The following is a 15,043-nucleotide window of genomic DNA, read 5'->3' on the forward strand; positions in this document are numbered from 1 at the left end:
GAGGAGCCTGGTGGGCTGCCGTCTGGGGGGTCACACAGAGTTGGACACGACTGAAGCGACTTAGCAGCAGCAGCATGTGAGAGGCACAGTCCTGGGACTTTAAAACAGTGGCTCTTGGGATGGACAGTCTTCTGTTAAGGCTGTCCATGCCAAGTTTCTTTGCAGTATACAGAAACTTATGTGAGGAAGAAGCCATTATATTAGTCCAACTAATAGCCTAGATCAGGGATTGGTATACTATTAATATACGTACTGTCTGTTTTTGTATAGCTTGGAATTAAGAAAGTTTTATAGTTTCAAATGGTTGCAAAGAATCAAAGAAAGAATAATTTTGGGGGGTGACACATGAAAATTATGTGTATTTCAAATGTCAGTGTCTGTAAAGTCTTAGAACATGGCTACTCATTCATTTACTGTTTTCTGTGGCTGCCTTGGTGGTTAGTTGCAACATTTACCATCTAACCCTTTACAGAAAAAGTTGGTCAACCTCTGTCTTAGACTAAAACATCACTAATTCATGCAAGTGAGGAAAGGCTAGACTTGATTGCAGTGTACTTTAAACTGAAATGATCTCCAATTAAGTACACAAAGGGAAAGTAGATTAATTACCAATGTCAGCAGAAGTCCTTCTTGAAGAAGGCATTGTTATTAGCGTATATCAACAATAGCCTACTCTTTGTTCCTTATGCTGATATCTCAGTGGGTCATACCCTTTATATGCAAACACTGTTTTAAATCTGCTTGAAAAATTTGAGTAGCTTAAATTTTATAGTCTTATTTTTGTGCTCAAACTATTCAACAAATTGTTTTCTCAGTGGTAGTTTAGTCACTAAATCGTGTCTGACTTGCGACCCCACAGACTGTAGCCTGCCAGACTCCTCTGTCCATGGGACTTCCCAGGCAAGAATACTGGAGTGGGTTGCCACTTTCTTCTCCAGAGCATCTTCACCTAAGGATTGAACCCAGGTCTCCTGCATTGCAGGTGGTCACTTTACCAGCTGAGCCACCAGGAAGCCTCAGTAGATATATTTAAAAGTCAGGTTCATGGAAGTATAATTTTCATATATTATGCAGCTTTATAGTTCTTGAGTTTTGACAGAAATGATTATTTCACCACCACCACAATCAAGATACAGAACTGTTGCATAACCTGAAAAGGTCCCGTCATGCCCCTCAGTGGTCAGTCCCCTTCCCTGCTCTCTTGACTCTGACTGATGTGTTTTCTTTTCCTGCAGTTTTACATTTTTCACAATGTCACAGAAATAAAATTGTACAGGATGTAATAGATATTTTAAAGTACATTTCAGTTCCTCCAACAAATTTACATGCCAGTGAACTCTTAATTTTCCTTGGTTACGTGGGCAAGGAATTAAGTTTGTTATACTGTTATCCATATCTATACACTAAACTTGTGGGATTGTGTTTCTGAAGCTAGTATTAAATGCTTTTGCTAAGAAAGGAAGAAAATATTGATATCAGTTATACTGAATCTTCCTGGATGGATTTTTTTTTTATTGTTGTATAAATTTAGACTTTTAATAGCCTCCAAATGGTTTCTAAGATAGGTTTCTTTGTGAGTGGAAATTGAGAAGAAAATTTGTTTTTACGGTCATAATCTGTCAGCCTAAACCTTTCTCTTCACTTTATATCTTAAAAACAAAAATTATTTCAAATAGGATTATTCTCTAGGAATGGAGAAGGCAATGGCACCCCACCCCAGTACTCTTGCCTGGAAAATCCCATGGATGGAGGAGCCTGGTAGGCTATAGTCCATGGGGTTGCGAAGAGTCGGACTCGACTGAACGATTTCATTTTCACTTTTCACTTTTATGCACTGGAGAAGGAAATGGCAACCCACTCCAGTGTTCCTGCCTGGAGTATCCCAGGGATGGGGGAGCCTGGTGGGCTGCCGTCTATGGGGTTACACAGAGTCGGACACGACTGAAGTGACTCAGCAGCAGCAGCATTCTCCAGGAATGGAGCATTGAAGGAAATCTTTTCACCATGTACATAAGCAAAAGAGGCAGAATACACATGTATACATGTGCTTGCACTAAGGAAAAAAAATTGTGGATTTCCTGTTTTTCTATATTGCACTGATTTTCTAGTAAGTTGAATTTGCACTTTAGAAGCAGCTCTTAATATGCTTTGTCTTTCTAGACAATCCCACAACAAAGGGAGATGTTCCTGTATGCTGACAATGCTGAGTTAGTCTGTGCAAATAAACTTTTAAAAGTGCGTATTAAAAGTAATTAATACTCAGGATCATCAACCCTAATATAGCTTCTCCTTTCCTCTCTTCTTCCATTTTCATGTCAAGTAGGGTCACATACTGTTGCCCCTAGGAGGCCCTTTTCTAATTGTTTAGGATGGGAAATCCACAAGACTCCCTCTGGAGTCTGAGCATGAACTTGGGTAGTGCAGTGGGTATTAAGTACACCAAAGGTCTTGTGAGGTCTTGTTCTCTATGTTAATATTTTTATGCTTTTGCATATTCCGCCCCCCGCGGCCCCCCCCCATCACAGAAGAGTATAAAAAAATAAATTCAAAGTACTGTAAGTATCTTTCTCAGTGATAGGTTTTTATCCAAGAGGTCTAGAATTTTTGCCTTCTCTTTCTCTTCAGTCAGGTTTTGGATTAAAACTTAAAGTAGCAAGTTCAAAAATTGGTCTGAAGTTTTCATTTTATTTCAGTCTGAACTCATGTTACTCCTGTTGAAAATTGTACTGACAGGCCTATACATATAATTTATGATATTTCCTATCAAGATGTTTTGCTGAATTAGAAACATTTGTGAACAAGTCCTTCTGCAGTTGGTTAAAAGGCCTTTTTCTACAGGGTAAGGGAGGGGTGTGGAAGGCAGAGGCACCAAGAGAACCCAGAATCCCTTTTATTTTAGCGACTGTTGATCAAGTAATTGACTGTAAACTATTTACAACCATGACCTTTGTCGCAATCACAGAGGAGGTGTTTATGGATAGACATTAAGCTCTTTTAAAATTTGTTCACAAAGTGCTGTTTACAGAGCAGACATCCCAAACATCTTGTTTTTTTTTCCTGAAACATTATAAAATAGGTAACAAGGTTGGTCAGACAGCAGTGAGAGGGAAGGGGAGATGAACAAGTGAAGCTTTGCCTGTATTTTGGGAAAACTGAGTTTTTAAATAATAATTCCATTTTCACATTTCAGATCATGGAAAAGGGAACCTTCAACATAAGATCTACTCTTAGCATTTAAAAACACCCAGCCTTTTAGATAGAGATGGTTGGATTGGCCTGTTAAGTTGCTTAAAGAAAAAAAAGATGTTGACCACGTTGATTCCTATATAGGATTGATAAACCTTACCAACGAAGAGAAATAATATGCTTGTGAGGAAGAAAATATAATTGCAGTTGCATTTTCAAAGGGTAAAATAAGATATGACCACTTTAAATCAGACTTCTGCCAAGAAGATGCGAAGAGATTTTTTTTAAAGTTCATGTGAATTGTGAAATAAAAGAAAGATATGCTCATTTTTTTAAAACTTTTAATTTTATATTGGAGTATAGCTGATTAACCAACAATGTTGTGATAGTTTCAGATGAACAGTTTCAGCCATACATGTACATGTATCCATTCTCCCCCAAACTGCCCTCCCATCCAGGCTGCCACGTGACATTGAATAGGGTTCCATGTGCTATGCAGTAGGTCCTTGTTGATTATCTATTTTAAATATAGCAGTGTGAAGGTACACTTATTTTAAAAGAATGCATCTTTGGAAGGTAAGATTGTAACCTAGTAAAAAATTTCTGGAACAAATGTCGTACGAAGGGAAATCACCAGTTCATATAAGCGCGGCTCACCCATGGAAGCGCACAGCTGAGGAACATGTATGCAACACAGCCGGTATTTCTTGAGGGCACCTTCTGTGTCTGCACTTGCTCGATGTGGAAGAGACACTTTCTTTTATTCTGGTGAGTCTCAAATACTTGACAAATGGCGAATTCAGGCATCACTATGAGCAAAGCATTTGAGAAGCTTTGGCAACTCTGGATCTGGGGTGAAGGGACACGAGAATCAGGAGTTAGTAGAAGAAAATGAACAGAGCAGATAATTAGGAGAGATTTGGAGAAGGGGAAACTGGCAAAACTAGTGCCTTGGCTGGGAGAAAATACAAATGACTCTTTTTCATGTTAGATGGGCCAAAAGAAACAGGGGATTCCATAGAAAGGGTTTTGATGAAGAGGATGCCAAGCTTAATTTCAGAGAAGGACATTTTAAGAAGGTTCTGGAATATACAAGGGAAAGTGCCCAAAGGTAGGAGGAAATAAATAATTGATGATTCTTAGGTTCATTTCAGGGGTGTGTGGAGTTTGATGCTTAAAATATTAATCAGCTGGGATATTGAACTGAAAGGCAATCATTTTGACACTGTCATGCACTGCTTAGGAGCCCAAGGTTAGAGTAAATTGCTGGAGAAAAAAAAGAGATGGAGAAACATTATTTCCTGAAGATTCTACCAACTCCTGGACCAATAAGCCATGTGTTTTTACATGCTTTCTCATCTTCATCTTTACAACCCTTCACCATTTTTTTTTTTAAATTTAGGTTAGGATATGCAGGTTAGAAGGCTCAGGAAGGCTTTATCCCTACTTCACAGGTAAGGAGAGAGGATTAGATAGGTTCAGCAACTCATTCACAGGGTAATATTGAAAGCGAGGTCTCCCAGACCTCTGAGATCCATGTGCTTTTCTCTGTACTACACGGTTGGCTTGGCCTCAATTTGTTTTTATCTCTCAGTTGTGGTTTTAATGGCCTTTACACATCCAGAGTTCTTTTAATAATTCCTCACTAGGTTTGACTTTCAACCCCTATTGACATTGCCTATTACTTACAGCTAAGTCAGAGAAAATATGCTTCAAGAACCCAGTCACATCAAGTCAGTAGCTAACTATACTGTCTTTAGACATTGTGGGTGCTCTATTTTTCAAGTGACTGAGCAAAACTTTGTTTTGGGTGACTTTTTCACTATCATAGGAAAGTCATTTATTGTGCATGCAGTGCTCATGACAAGTTAGATATGGAAAACCAAAGAGTCTTCTTAGGGGCCTGGGAGCCTCTCCCGAGATGAGGACACAGGTCATGCACATAGTAGGAGACTTATTCATTAAGAGACTTATTTTCATCCCATATTGTATTTCTCCCTTTCCTGATCTACAAAGGTAGTTAGGCCTTAACGGGTCCCCTCTATAGGTTTTGAAGCATAGGCTGACTTCCTAACTTTTCTTAGTCCAGGCTCATTGGAGTAGATGGGGAAGAATTTATATATTATGACATTGAAGGAAACAGTAGGGGACAGGGATTTCTGAGATCCCTGTCCCACCCAAAAAGTCAGAGGTGAGTGAATAAACAGTGGGGCTCATCTCTGGGTCTGTGGCGATGGAAATGTCAGAGGTAAATATCTGCATGGCGCCCTTAGTGAGCTTGGCTCTGTGTCCTAGAACTCCTGTCTCCAAGAATCCCTGTAGCCCATGTGTGACTTGTGTTCAGAGCGTCCAACTGCAATGGACTAGACTGGGCTCAGACAAAAGGATGCTGGTGAGAACAGTGATGGGCTGGATAATTCACGATAACACGCAAGTCTCTTGTCTTTGGTAGTGGCCTAGCAGTATCCTTCGTTTCACATAATGACTGATGTCTGTAGGGATAAAGCCAAAAAGTCAAAGTCAATCTGACTTCAAGAAAAGGGAGCTACCATGTTATGCATCAAGATTCTAGGTTGAAATTTACATCTACTGTATATATAGATAAATCATTATTAGATTCATGATTATGGTTGGACTTCCAATGGGAGGAATGCAGAGAGTAAATGATGAAGAAATCTTACAGTGGGAGAAATCTTTATGGGAAAAGGGATTTCAAAAGCTTCATTACAGATATTTGTGGCAGAAACTGCTAGTTGTCTGCTCAGTCTTTTGTTCTAGTCAACTCTAGCTAAAAAATTAGTCCCTTGCAGCTGAAGTGGTTAAGTTGCATATTTCTGGCTATTATATGAACAAGGCTGAGTTTCCAGGGAGCAGTTTTTGGTTTTGTTCTGTTTTTTTTTTTTTTTTTTTTGAAGAAAATAAAGAGACAGTCTTTTAGTTAAGCATAAGAGACTTGGCCTTTAGTTCTCGCCTCTGTCTTTTTGTCTGTAAAACACATGTGATGCTCATGGGTGGGATTAGCCATCTTAAAGCCTAGAGGACACAAGCTACATGCTTGGCAGGGTGGACAGAGGAGGGAAGGGGACCTGGGCCCTCGATCATATCTTGAGCACCTGTACCAGCCCTGAAAGGTGTCTTTACAGACTTCTTGTGGGGTTAGAACAGCCATTGCTTCTTGGGTTAAGCCATGGTTACTGAGTTTGTGCTCTAGGTAGCCAAGTCCTAAGTGACAGGGTGTTTATAAAGAGGGGAACTAGAAAAGCAGAGAGGAAAGGGGAAGGACGTTCAGGGAGAGGGACAGAGGTAGGAATGGTTGTGGCATATCCAGGGAGCAAGGTGTAGCACAGTCTGAAGAGTCATTTATTCTGGCTGGAAAATCTCTAGTGAAAAAATGGGGAAAGACCAGGCAAGTTATAGAACTGATTAAATATTACAGTGCTGTTCTTTTAAAATACTGAGAAGAGGACTAACAAATATGTTTGGGGCCAATTAGGTTAGAGCGGGCTTTCACTGACGATAGCTTTTTAAACGGGAGAAAGAGTTTAGCTCTCAATTAGCAGAACTTGTCAATATGCTTTCATAATGAAGATTCCACTATGTGATCCAGCAACTGGCTGATGGATTTATGGGGTGGTTGGCCCTGCAGATGTTATGCTACTGGCATATGATATAGATTGTGTCTACACTACAGAAAACAAAGTGGAAACCTGGTGATGATTCTGACTGATGGAATTCTTTCTCTCTTCTGACTTAAATTTTATTATTCAATTGAAGTCATTCAAGCAGAGGCTGGGTGAATCCCCACAGAGCTTTGGGTAGCTTCCTTCATCTTTCCAGTGATTCTTGGACTTGAGCAGGCGTCAGACTTACTGGGCAGATTGTTCAATGCAGATTCCTGGGTATGACCCTCAGAGGTTCTGGTGCAACAGATTTGAAATGGCTGTTGGGAAATGATTTTTAACAAATCCCCTGGTGATTCTGTTACAGATGGTTTTCTAAGTGTTGTTTGAGAAGCGCTGATTCATAGTTTGTTCTGTTCCCTTATTTCCTCTCCTTCCTTTTAAAAATATTTGTTTTTAATTGATTGATGCTTGCTTTACAACATTGATTTGATTTCTGTCATGCATCAGCACGAGTTGACCATAGATGTACATATGTCCCCTCCTTCTTGAATCTTCCTCCCACCTCCCACCCTTTCCCACCCCTCTTGGTTACTGCAGTTTGAGTTCGCCGAGTCATAGAGCACATTTCCATTGGCTGTCTCTTTACATATGTTAATGTGTATGTTTCCATGCTGCTTTCTCCATTCATCTCACCCTCTCGCTCCTCTCCCCTACCCTTGCCAATAAGTCTGTTCTCTATGTCTGTGTCTGTATTGCTGCCCTGCAAAAATAGGTTCATCAGTACCATCTTTCTAGATTCCATATATATGCATTAATATATAATATTTGTTATTCTCTTTCTGACTTACTTCACTCTGTATAATGGGCTCCATTGTTCTGGTGATTTGTGGAAGGAAAGGAGTTTCTGAAGGTGAGGATCTTATTTAATTTCCTGTGACATTATGTTAGTAGCTGCAAGGTGTCACCAAAAGGTACACTGGTTTTCAGATTCTCTTACTGCTTAAATATTTCTGTTTTTTTCAAATTCCAAAGAAATACTATTTATCTCTTTGTTAAAAATAATAATCATGTGAAAATTCAGGAAGGGTTAAATGAAAAATGCAAATAGCCACCATTCCTCTACTTAGGACCATTGCTAGTGTTTCAGTATATTTCCTTTTCTTAGCTCTCTTTCCACAAAAGTTGGACTCAATTTTATGCTGTTTTTCGTATCCTTCATGATTTATCATCTCAGATGTATTGATGTCAGGGTTCTGATTGCTAAGTGAAGGCGCTCTGCTGTCTTCTTGAATTTGCTGTTCACCATTACCTTATAAAACCTCTCTAGAATGTTTATGCATATATTTTTGCTTTATAAGATATACTTAATAAAGGAATGAAGTCTTGCTGGTTTAAAATAAGCAGATTAGTCATTTTAGAAAAGACTCAGAAGTGAGTAATTTGTGTGAATCCAAGTTATAAGCAGCTCTTCTTTTTTTTTTTTTTTTCATTTATTTTTATTAGTTGGAGGCTAATTACTTTACATCATTACAGTAGTTTTTGTTATACATTGAAATGAATTAGCCATGGATTTACATGTATTCCCCATCCCGATCCCCCCTCCCACCTCCCTCTCTACCCGCTCCCTCTGGGTCTTCCCAGTGCACCAGGCCCGAGCACTTGTCTTATGCATCCAACCCGGGCTGGTGATCTGTTTCACCCTAGATAATACACATGTTTTGATGCTGTTCTTTCGAAACATCCCACCCTCGCCTTCTCCCACAGAGTCCAAAAGTCTGTTCTATACATCTGAGTCTCTTTTTCTGTTTTGCATGTAGGGTTATCATTACCATCTTTCTAAAGTCCATATATATGTGTTAGTATACTGTAATGGTCTTTATCTTTCTGGCTTACTTCGCTCTGTATAATGGGCTCCAGTTTCATCCATCTCATTAGAACTGATTCAAATGAATTCTTTTTAATGGCCGAGTAATATTCCATGGTGTATATGTACCACAGCTTCCTCATCCATTCATCTGCTGATGGGCATCTGGGTTGCTTCCATGTCCTGGCTATTATAAACAGTGTAAGCAGCTCTTCTTGTGTCATTTTCAGGTAAAGCCTTACCACTTACTGTGGAATAGAAGGACACCCAGAACCAGGTCACCACATCACTGTATATTTACGACAATAAATGGTGTTATAGTGAAAGCCTAGATATTTGGCTTCTTGAGTCAACTAGGAATCTTTAGTTGCAAGCAGCAGAAACTGACCCTGGCTTATATAAAATGGGAAATTTACTGGTTGGATAGGAGCAGTTCATAGAATCAAAGAACTGGGCTGCAGTGATTGATGGCAGTGATGATAGAAAGCTCAGAAGATCTTGGTGGCAGGTAATAAAGTGTGCTCTCTTTTGGGCACTTGTCCTAGAATGATCCTGCACTGTTTTCCATTACTGAATCTCCTCTAAAGACAACGCCATGCTCACTGTTCATTTGTTCATTCATTCATTCATTATGTAATGAGTGCCAGGCAGTCTTCTAGGTTTTATGGTTGCAGCAATGAACAAAACAGACAGAAGCCCTACCCTCATGGAGCTTGCATTCCAGTTGAGGGAGATGATAATAAACTAACAAGCAAAAATTACTGAAATATTTAGTATTTAGGTAGCAGTAAGTTTACAGAGTATAAATGAAGGAGTATATAGAGGGATAAGGGGATTCCCTGGTAGCTCAGACTTAAACAATCTGCCTGCAATGCAGGAGACCCAGGTTCAATCCCTGGGTGAAGAAGATCCCCTGGAGAAGGGAATGGCTACTGGGACTTGCAGCAGTAGGGTGATGCTATGTCACATAGAGTGGCCAGAAAATTTCTGACCTTAGAGGGTGATGTTTGAGTCAAAGACCTGAAGGAGATTGGAATTTTGAATGAATGTTGGGAGATGAGCTTTCCTGGCAAAGGGTGTGTGTTGACTGGTTGCTCTGTTTATAATATACCGAATATACTGAAAGCTGAATCATGGTCCCTGATAAGAAAGCTTCTGCATTCATCCAGGGGGCACATGATTTGGGCTTGGGCAAGAGTGGTCTTAGTGGAGGTGATGATAAGAAATGATCAGTTTCTGGGTCTCTTGTGAAGGAGGAGCTGTCAGATTCAATATGGAGTGTGAAAAGCAGGAGGAGAATCAATGACAACACTTAGGTTTTTTTTTTTTTTTTTATGTGAGCAGTTTTGAAGATGAAAAAGACTAAGTAAGAGCTGGTCTGCAGGACTCAGGAATGTGATTGGGGCATGTTAAGGGTGAGCCCAGGTGGGAGTATGAAGAGTAGGCAGTTGGACTTGAAAGTAGGTGATTTGGGGTTCAGAGGAGAGATCTGTGATGGAGATGTTAATAAAGGAGATAGCAGTGTTGGAATGGTGTTTAAAGCCATGAGGTTGGTTGAGATCAACTTAGGAGAGAATGCAGATGGAAAAGAGAAGGGGCCTGAGGCAGCCATATAGGGGAAGGGAGGACTTGAAAAGGGAACTGAGAAACGAGTATTCTCACTGATTGGACAACCTTATGTTTTGTGGCCATGCCTTGACCTGTAGTAAGAGCAGTCTTACGAAGTTGACATACTCACCCATACTGCAAGCAGTGGTGGAGGTGGTTTCCCAAATTCATTATCAGAAGGAGTGGCCTCTCTGCAAACATAAATAACCTGTGGCCACCATATTTCTTTTTCCAGAATTGTTTAGATAAGCATTTAAGTCTTCTCAACAAATAATAGAAGTTAAGTTACATTCTAGGCACTAAGGCATACTCACCGGTATTATATGAAGTTGCTAGATACTTGTGCTAATCCATGCTATTTTATATCTTAATAAAAATAAAGTCAAGAATCTTTACTCTCCCTTGAATTATTGAAATTGTGGATTTTGTTGCTAAACTAGATACTAGAATGTAACACCTTTTAGGCAAGGAATGTAACACCTTTTAGGCAAGGGTTGTCTTCTGTTTCTCTCTGTGTCCGTAATACCAAACACAGAGCTTGACATAGGTTAGTTGTTCATTATGTCTTTTGTGGTTGTTCAGCTGCTTAGTCATGTCCGACTGTTTGTGACCTCATGGACTGTAGCGTGTCAGGCTTCTCTGTGCTCCACTGTCTCCTGGAGTTTGTTCAAGTTCATGTCCATTATATCTTTTACCATAAATCAATGCATGCATCATTTAGGATGGCTGATATATTTTATTTTCTTCAAGTTATTGGGTAGTATATTTATCAGAACTCTTGTTTTCAAGTGAGAAACTCAGCTGAAACTATCTTGTAAGGAAAGAGAATTTGTTGGTTCTTGTGATTAGGCTGTGGCGGTAACTTCAGGTGTGGCTGGATCCAGGTGTCAAACAATGTTTTCATGTATTTGTCTCACTTCATTTTTCAAGGGCAACATTTTCACATAGAATCTCCCCAACCCTCACCCTGTGGTGGCAAGATAGTCACTCTCAGATGCAGTTACATCTTACCAGCTTAGCAACTCCTGTGGAAAGGGATCGTTTCTTTCATAATAGTTCTTGAAGAAGTTCTTAAAGGTGGGTCACACAGCTGTTACTGAATCATTCAATGTGGGCAGGGTATTAGAGTCTTCTCATTGACTAGGTCTGATAAAATGTTCACCTTGAGTGCTAGGACCAAGGGGTGCTGCTGCTGCTGCTGCTAAGTCGCTTCAGTCATGTCTGACTCTGTGCACCCCCATAGATGGCAGCCCACCAGGCTCCCCTGTCCTTGGGATTCTCCAGGCAAGAACACTGGAGTGGGTTGCCATTTCCTTCTCCAATGCATGAAAGTGAAAAGTGAAAGTGAAGTCACTCAGTCGTGTCTGACTCTTTGCGACCCCATGGACCGCAGCCGACCAGGCTTCTCCGTCCATGGGATTTTCCAGGCAAGAGTACTGGAGTGGGGTGCCATTGCCTTCTCAGGAGGACCAAGGGGTAGACCCCACCAAATTTTATGAACTAAGATTCCCCAGGAGAAGCTAAGGTACCAATAGCACAAGAATGCATATTGAGTGGGTAGAAGCATTAGATAGCCACTACAAGTATGAAGAATATCATAGGAGTACTTGGGGGAAGCATGTTCTTTGATGCTTCTATGGTGTCTGTCTGTATAGAATCTGCCACATCTGGTTGTGTTTGGTTTAACCATAGTTTGGAATGAGTTGCAAATTGCAAGCAGTTGTGTTTGAATTTCATCAACCATGGAACCACTGGGATGCTGCTTATGGTCTGTTTCCTGTCTCCCTCTACATCTTGGGCCTGGGAGAGCAGCTCCAGGCACTGCCTTCCATTCTGAAGGTTCACAAGGTTGAGGCCACCTGGAGCCCTGCCCGGAGGACACCCTGTTAAATGCAGAAATGAAGTTATCATGGGCTTGGCAAATTCTTCTCTTGCTGTTTTATGATAATACCCTCAACCAAGGAGATGATCCAAGGCATGGTGCTTCAGAGCAATGAAGCCCCCAAGTGGAACACCACAAACCTTGGAAAAAAGAATTTTGATACCCCTTGGGGAAGGCTGCTGTAATTTTGAAGGTGTTTCACTCAGGAAAGGAGCCTGTGATTTGTGAAGCAAGACTAATCTGCTTGTGGGAAGCTGCAGCATGAAATGAGACAAGGTGTGATAACCTGTCAAGTTCCAAAGAGAAATGATTTAGGGGGAGATAGCGGCTTGAAAACGTGAGGATGGGTGTTACTAACTTAATCCATATGATGCCTTCAAAACAAAAAGTATATTAGGGGAGAACGGCATGAAGCAGACATTATTCATTGTCTCCAGGTGATATTTCTCCCGCGAGTTTACAAGCAAGTGTTGGCATGCTGTGTGCAGACATTTGTACAATAGATTAGGGAGCCCGGAACACCACAGATGAAAAGTGGAGGTGGGGGGGCACCTTTGGCTCTCTCCCTTCTCTGTCTAATTTATCCATCTCATTTATTCCAGACAAGAGCTCCTTTGCTTTGTGAAAATTAGAGACATCTGTAGTTATACAACCTGAGTTGAGGATAATCAAAGCTCACGCTGCCAGGTGTGAACAGATTGCTTGTCGGGTCAGGAAGGTGACTTCTCCTCCTCTCATGGGCACCATCCACAATCATTAGGAGATGTTTTTCAGGAGTGAATGGGGCAGAGGAAGCCCTATTCTGGTGGGAGAAGTAGATGCCAGCTGGACTAGGATGACTCATGCAACCTGGCGATGTGCTTCCACTTCCATCAGACACTTCCACAGACTCCCCTTGCTAATCAGGATGATGCTGTGAAGAGGGAGCATGGATGGCTCCTTATTTCCATTTCTGAATGGTTCCATATTTTGGTAGTGTTCCAGTTGTCAACAACTCACTTTCACTAGGATATTCATGTACATCCCCTGGACTGGGGAAAGGCTTTCCAAATCTAGGTAATGGATTCTAAGAATGGTGTATTGCTTCTGGAAGACTGGACTGTAAGAAGTCTCTAATTAGAAAAAAAAAAAATGAGGATGGGGTTCTATGGTGATTTCCACAGGATTTTTGTTTAAATTTGAAATTTTATTTATTTTTAACTAACTTGAAAAATGATAGGCAAGTAAGTTGCTGGGGAATTTTTAACTATGTTTGAAATGACTTGGATATGTGAACTTTTTAAAAGAAAAACAGACTGTTTTTTAGAGCACTGTTGGGTTCACAGCAAAATCGAAGAGAAGAAAAAGAAATTTCCTATAAAACCTCTGATCCCACACAGTTTACTCTCTCCCACTATCAATATCTCCAATCAGAATGGTCCATTTCTCACGTCTGATGGATCTGCATTCATGCATCATCGCTCAAAGTGAATAGGTTTCATTAGGCTGCACTCTTTGGTGCTCTATATTCCATGGGTTTTAACAAATGTGTAATAAAATGCATCTACCATTGTAGTATCGTACAGAATAGTTCTACTGCCCTTAAAATCCTTTGTTCTGCCTCTTCATCCTTTCCCTCACTTTAACCCCTGGTAACCATTGATTTTTTTTTTTTACTGTCTCCTTCAGTTCAGTTCAGTTCAGTTGCTCAGTTGTGTCTGACTCTTTGCAATCCCAAGGACTGCAGCATGCCAGGCCTCCCTGTCCATCACCAACTCCTGCAGTCCACCTAAACCCATGTCCATTGTGTCAGTGATGCCATCCAACCATCACATCCTCTGTCGTCCCCTTCTCCTCCCCCCCTTCAATCTTTCCCAGCATCAGGGTCTTTTCAAATTAGTCACTTCTTCGCATCAGGTGGCTGAAGTATTGGAGTTTCAGCTTTAGCATCAGTCCTTCCAATGAACATTTAGGACTGGTTTCCTTTATGATGGACTGGTTGGATCTCCTTGCAGTCCAAGGGACTCTCAGAGTCTTCTCCAACACCACAGTTCAAAAGCATCAATTCTTTGGCGCTCAGCTTTCCTTATAGTCCAACTCTCACATCCATACATGACTACTGGAAAAACCATAGCCTTGCCTACATGGACCTTTGTTGGCAAAGTAATGTCTCTGCTTTTTAATATGCTGTCTAGGTTGGTCATAAGTTTCCTTCCAAGGAGTAAGCATCTTTTAATTTCGTGGCTGCATTCACCATCTACAGTGATTTTGGAGCCCAAAAAGATAAAGTCTGCCATTGTTTCTCCATTTATTTGCCATGAAATGATGGGACTGGATGCCATGATCTTTGTTTTCTGATTGTTGAGTTTTAAGCCAACTTTTCCACTCTCCTCTTTCACTTTCATCAAGAGGCTTTTTAGTTCTTCTTCACTTTCTGCCATAAGGGTGGTGTCATCTGCATATCTGAGGTTATTGATATTTCTCCCGGCAATCTTGATTCCAGCTTGTGCTTCTTCCAGCCCTACGTTTCTCATGATGTACTCTGCATATAAGTTAAACAAGCACGGTGACAATATACAGCCTTGACGTACTCCTTTTCCTATTTGGAACTGTCTCCTTAGCTTTGCCTTTTCCTGATACATGGAAGGAATCATAGAGTATGCAGCCTTTTCAGATTGGCTTCTTTCATTTAGTAACATGCATTTAAAACTCCTCTGCATTTTTTCATGGCTTGATAGCTCATTCTTTTTAGTGCTGGATAACACTCCACTGTCTGGATATACCACTCTCATGTGAATTTGAAATAGTGGGCTTTTTGCTTGGGGGCAAGGGATGGTACAGACCTAGAGGACTGCATGAGTCAGGAGCCAGTGGGCTCTTTCTGCAGCCCGCTGACACTGG

The sequence above is a fragment of the Odocoileus virginianus genome, chromosome 18 (assembly GCF_023699985.2).
Source record: "Odocoileus virginianus isolate 20LAN1187 ecotype Illinois chromosome 18, Ovbor_1.2, whole genome shotgun sequence".
Classification (NCBI taxonomy): domain Eukaryota; kingdom Metazoa; phylum Chordata; class Mammalia; order Artiodactyla; family Cervidae; genus Odocoileus; species Odocoileus virginianus.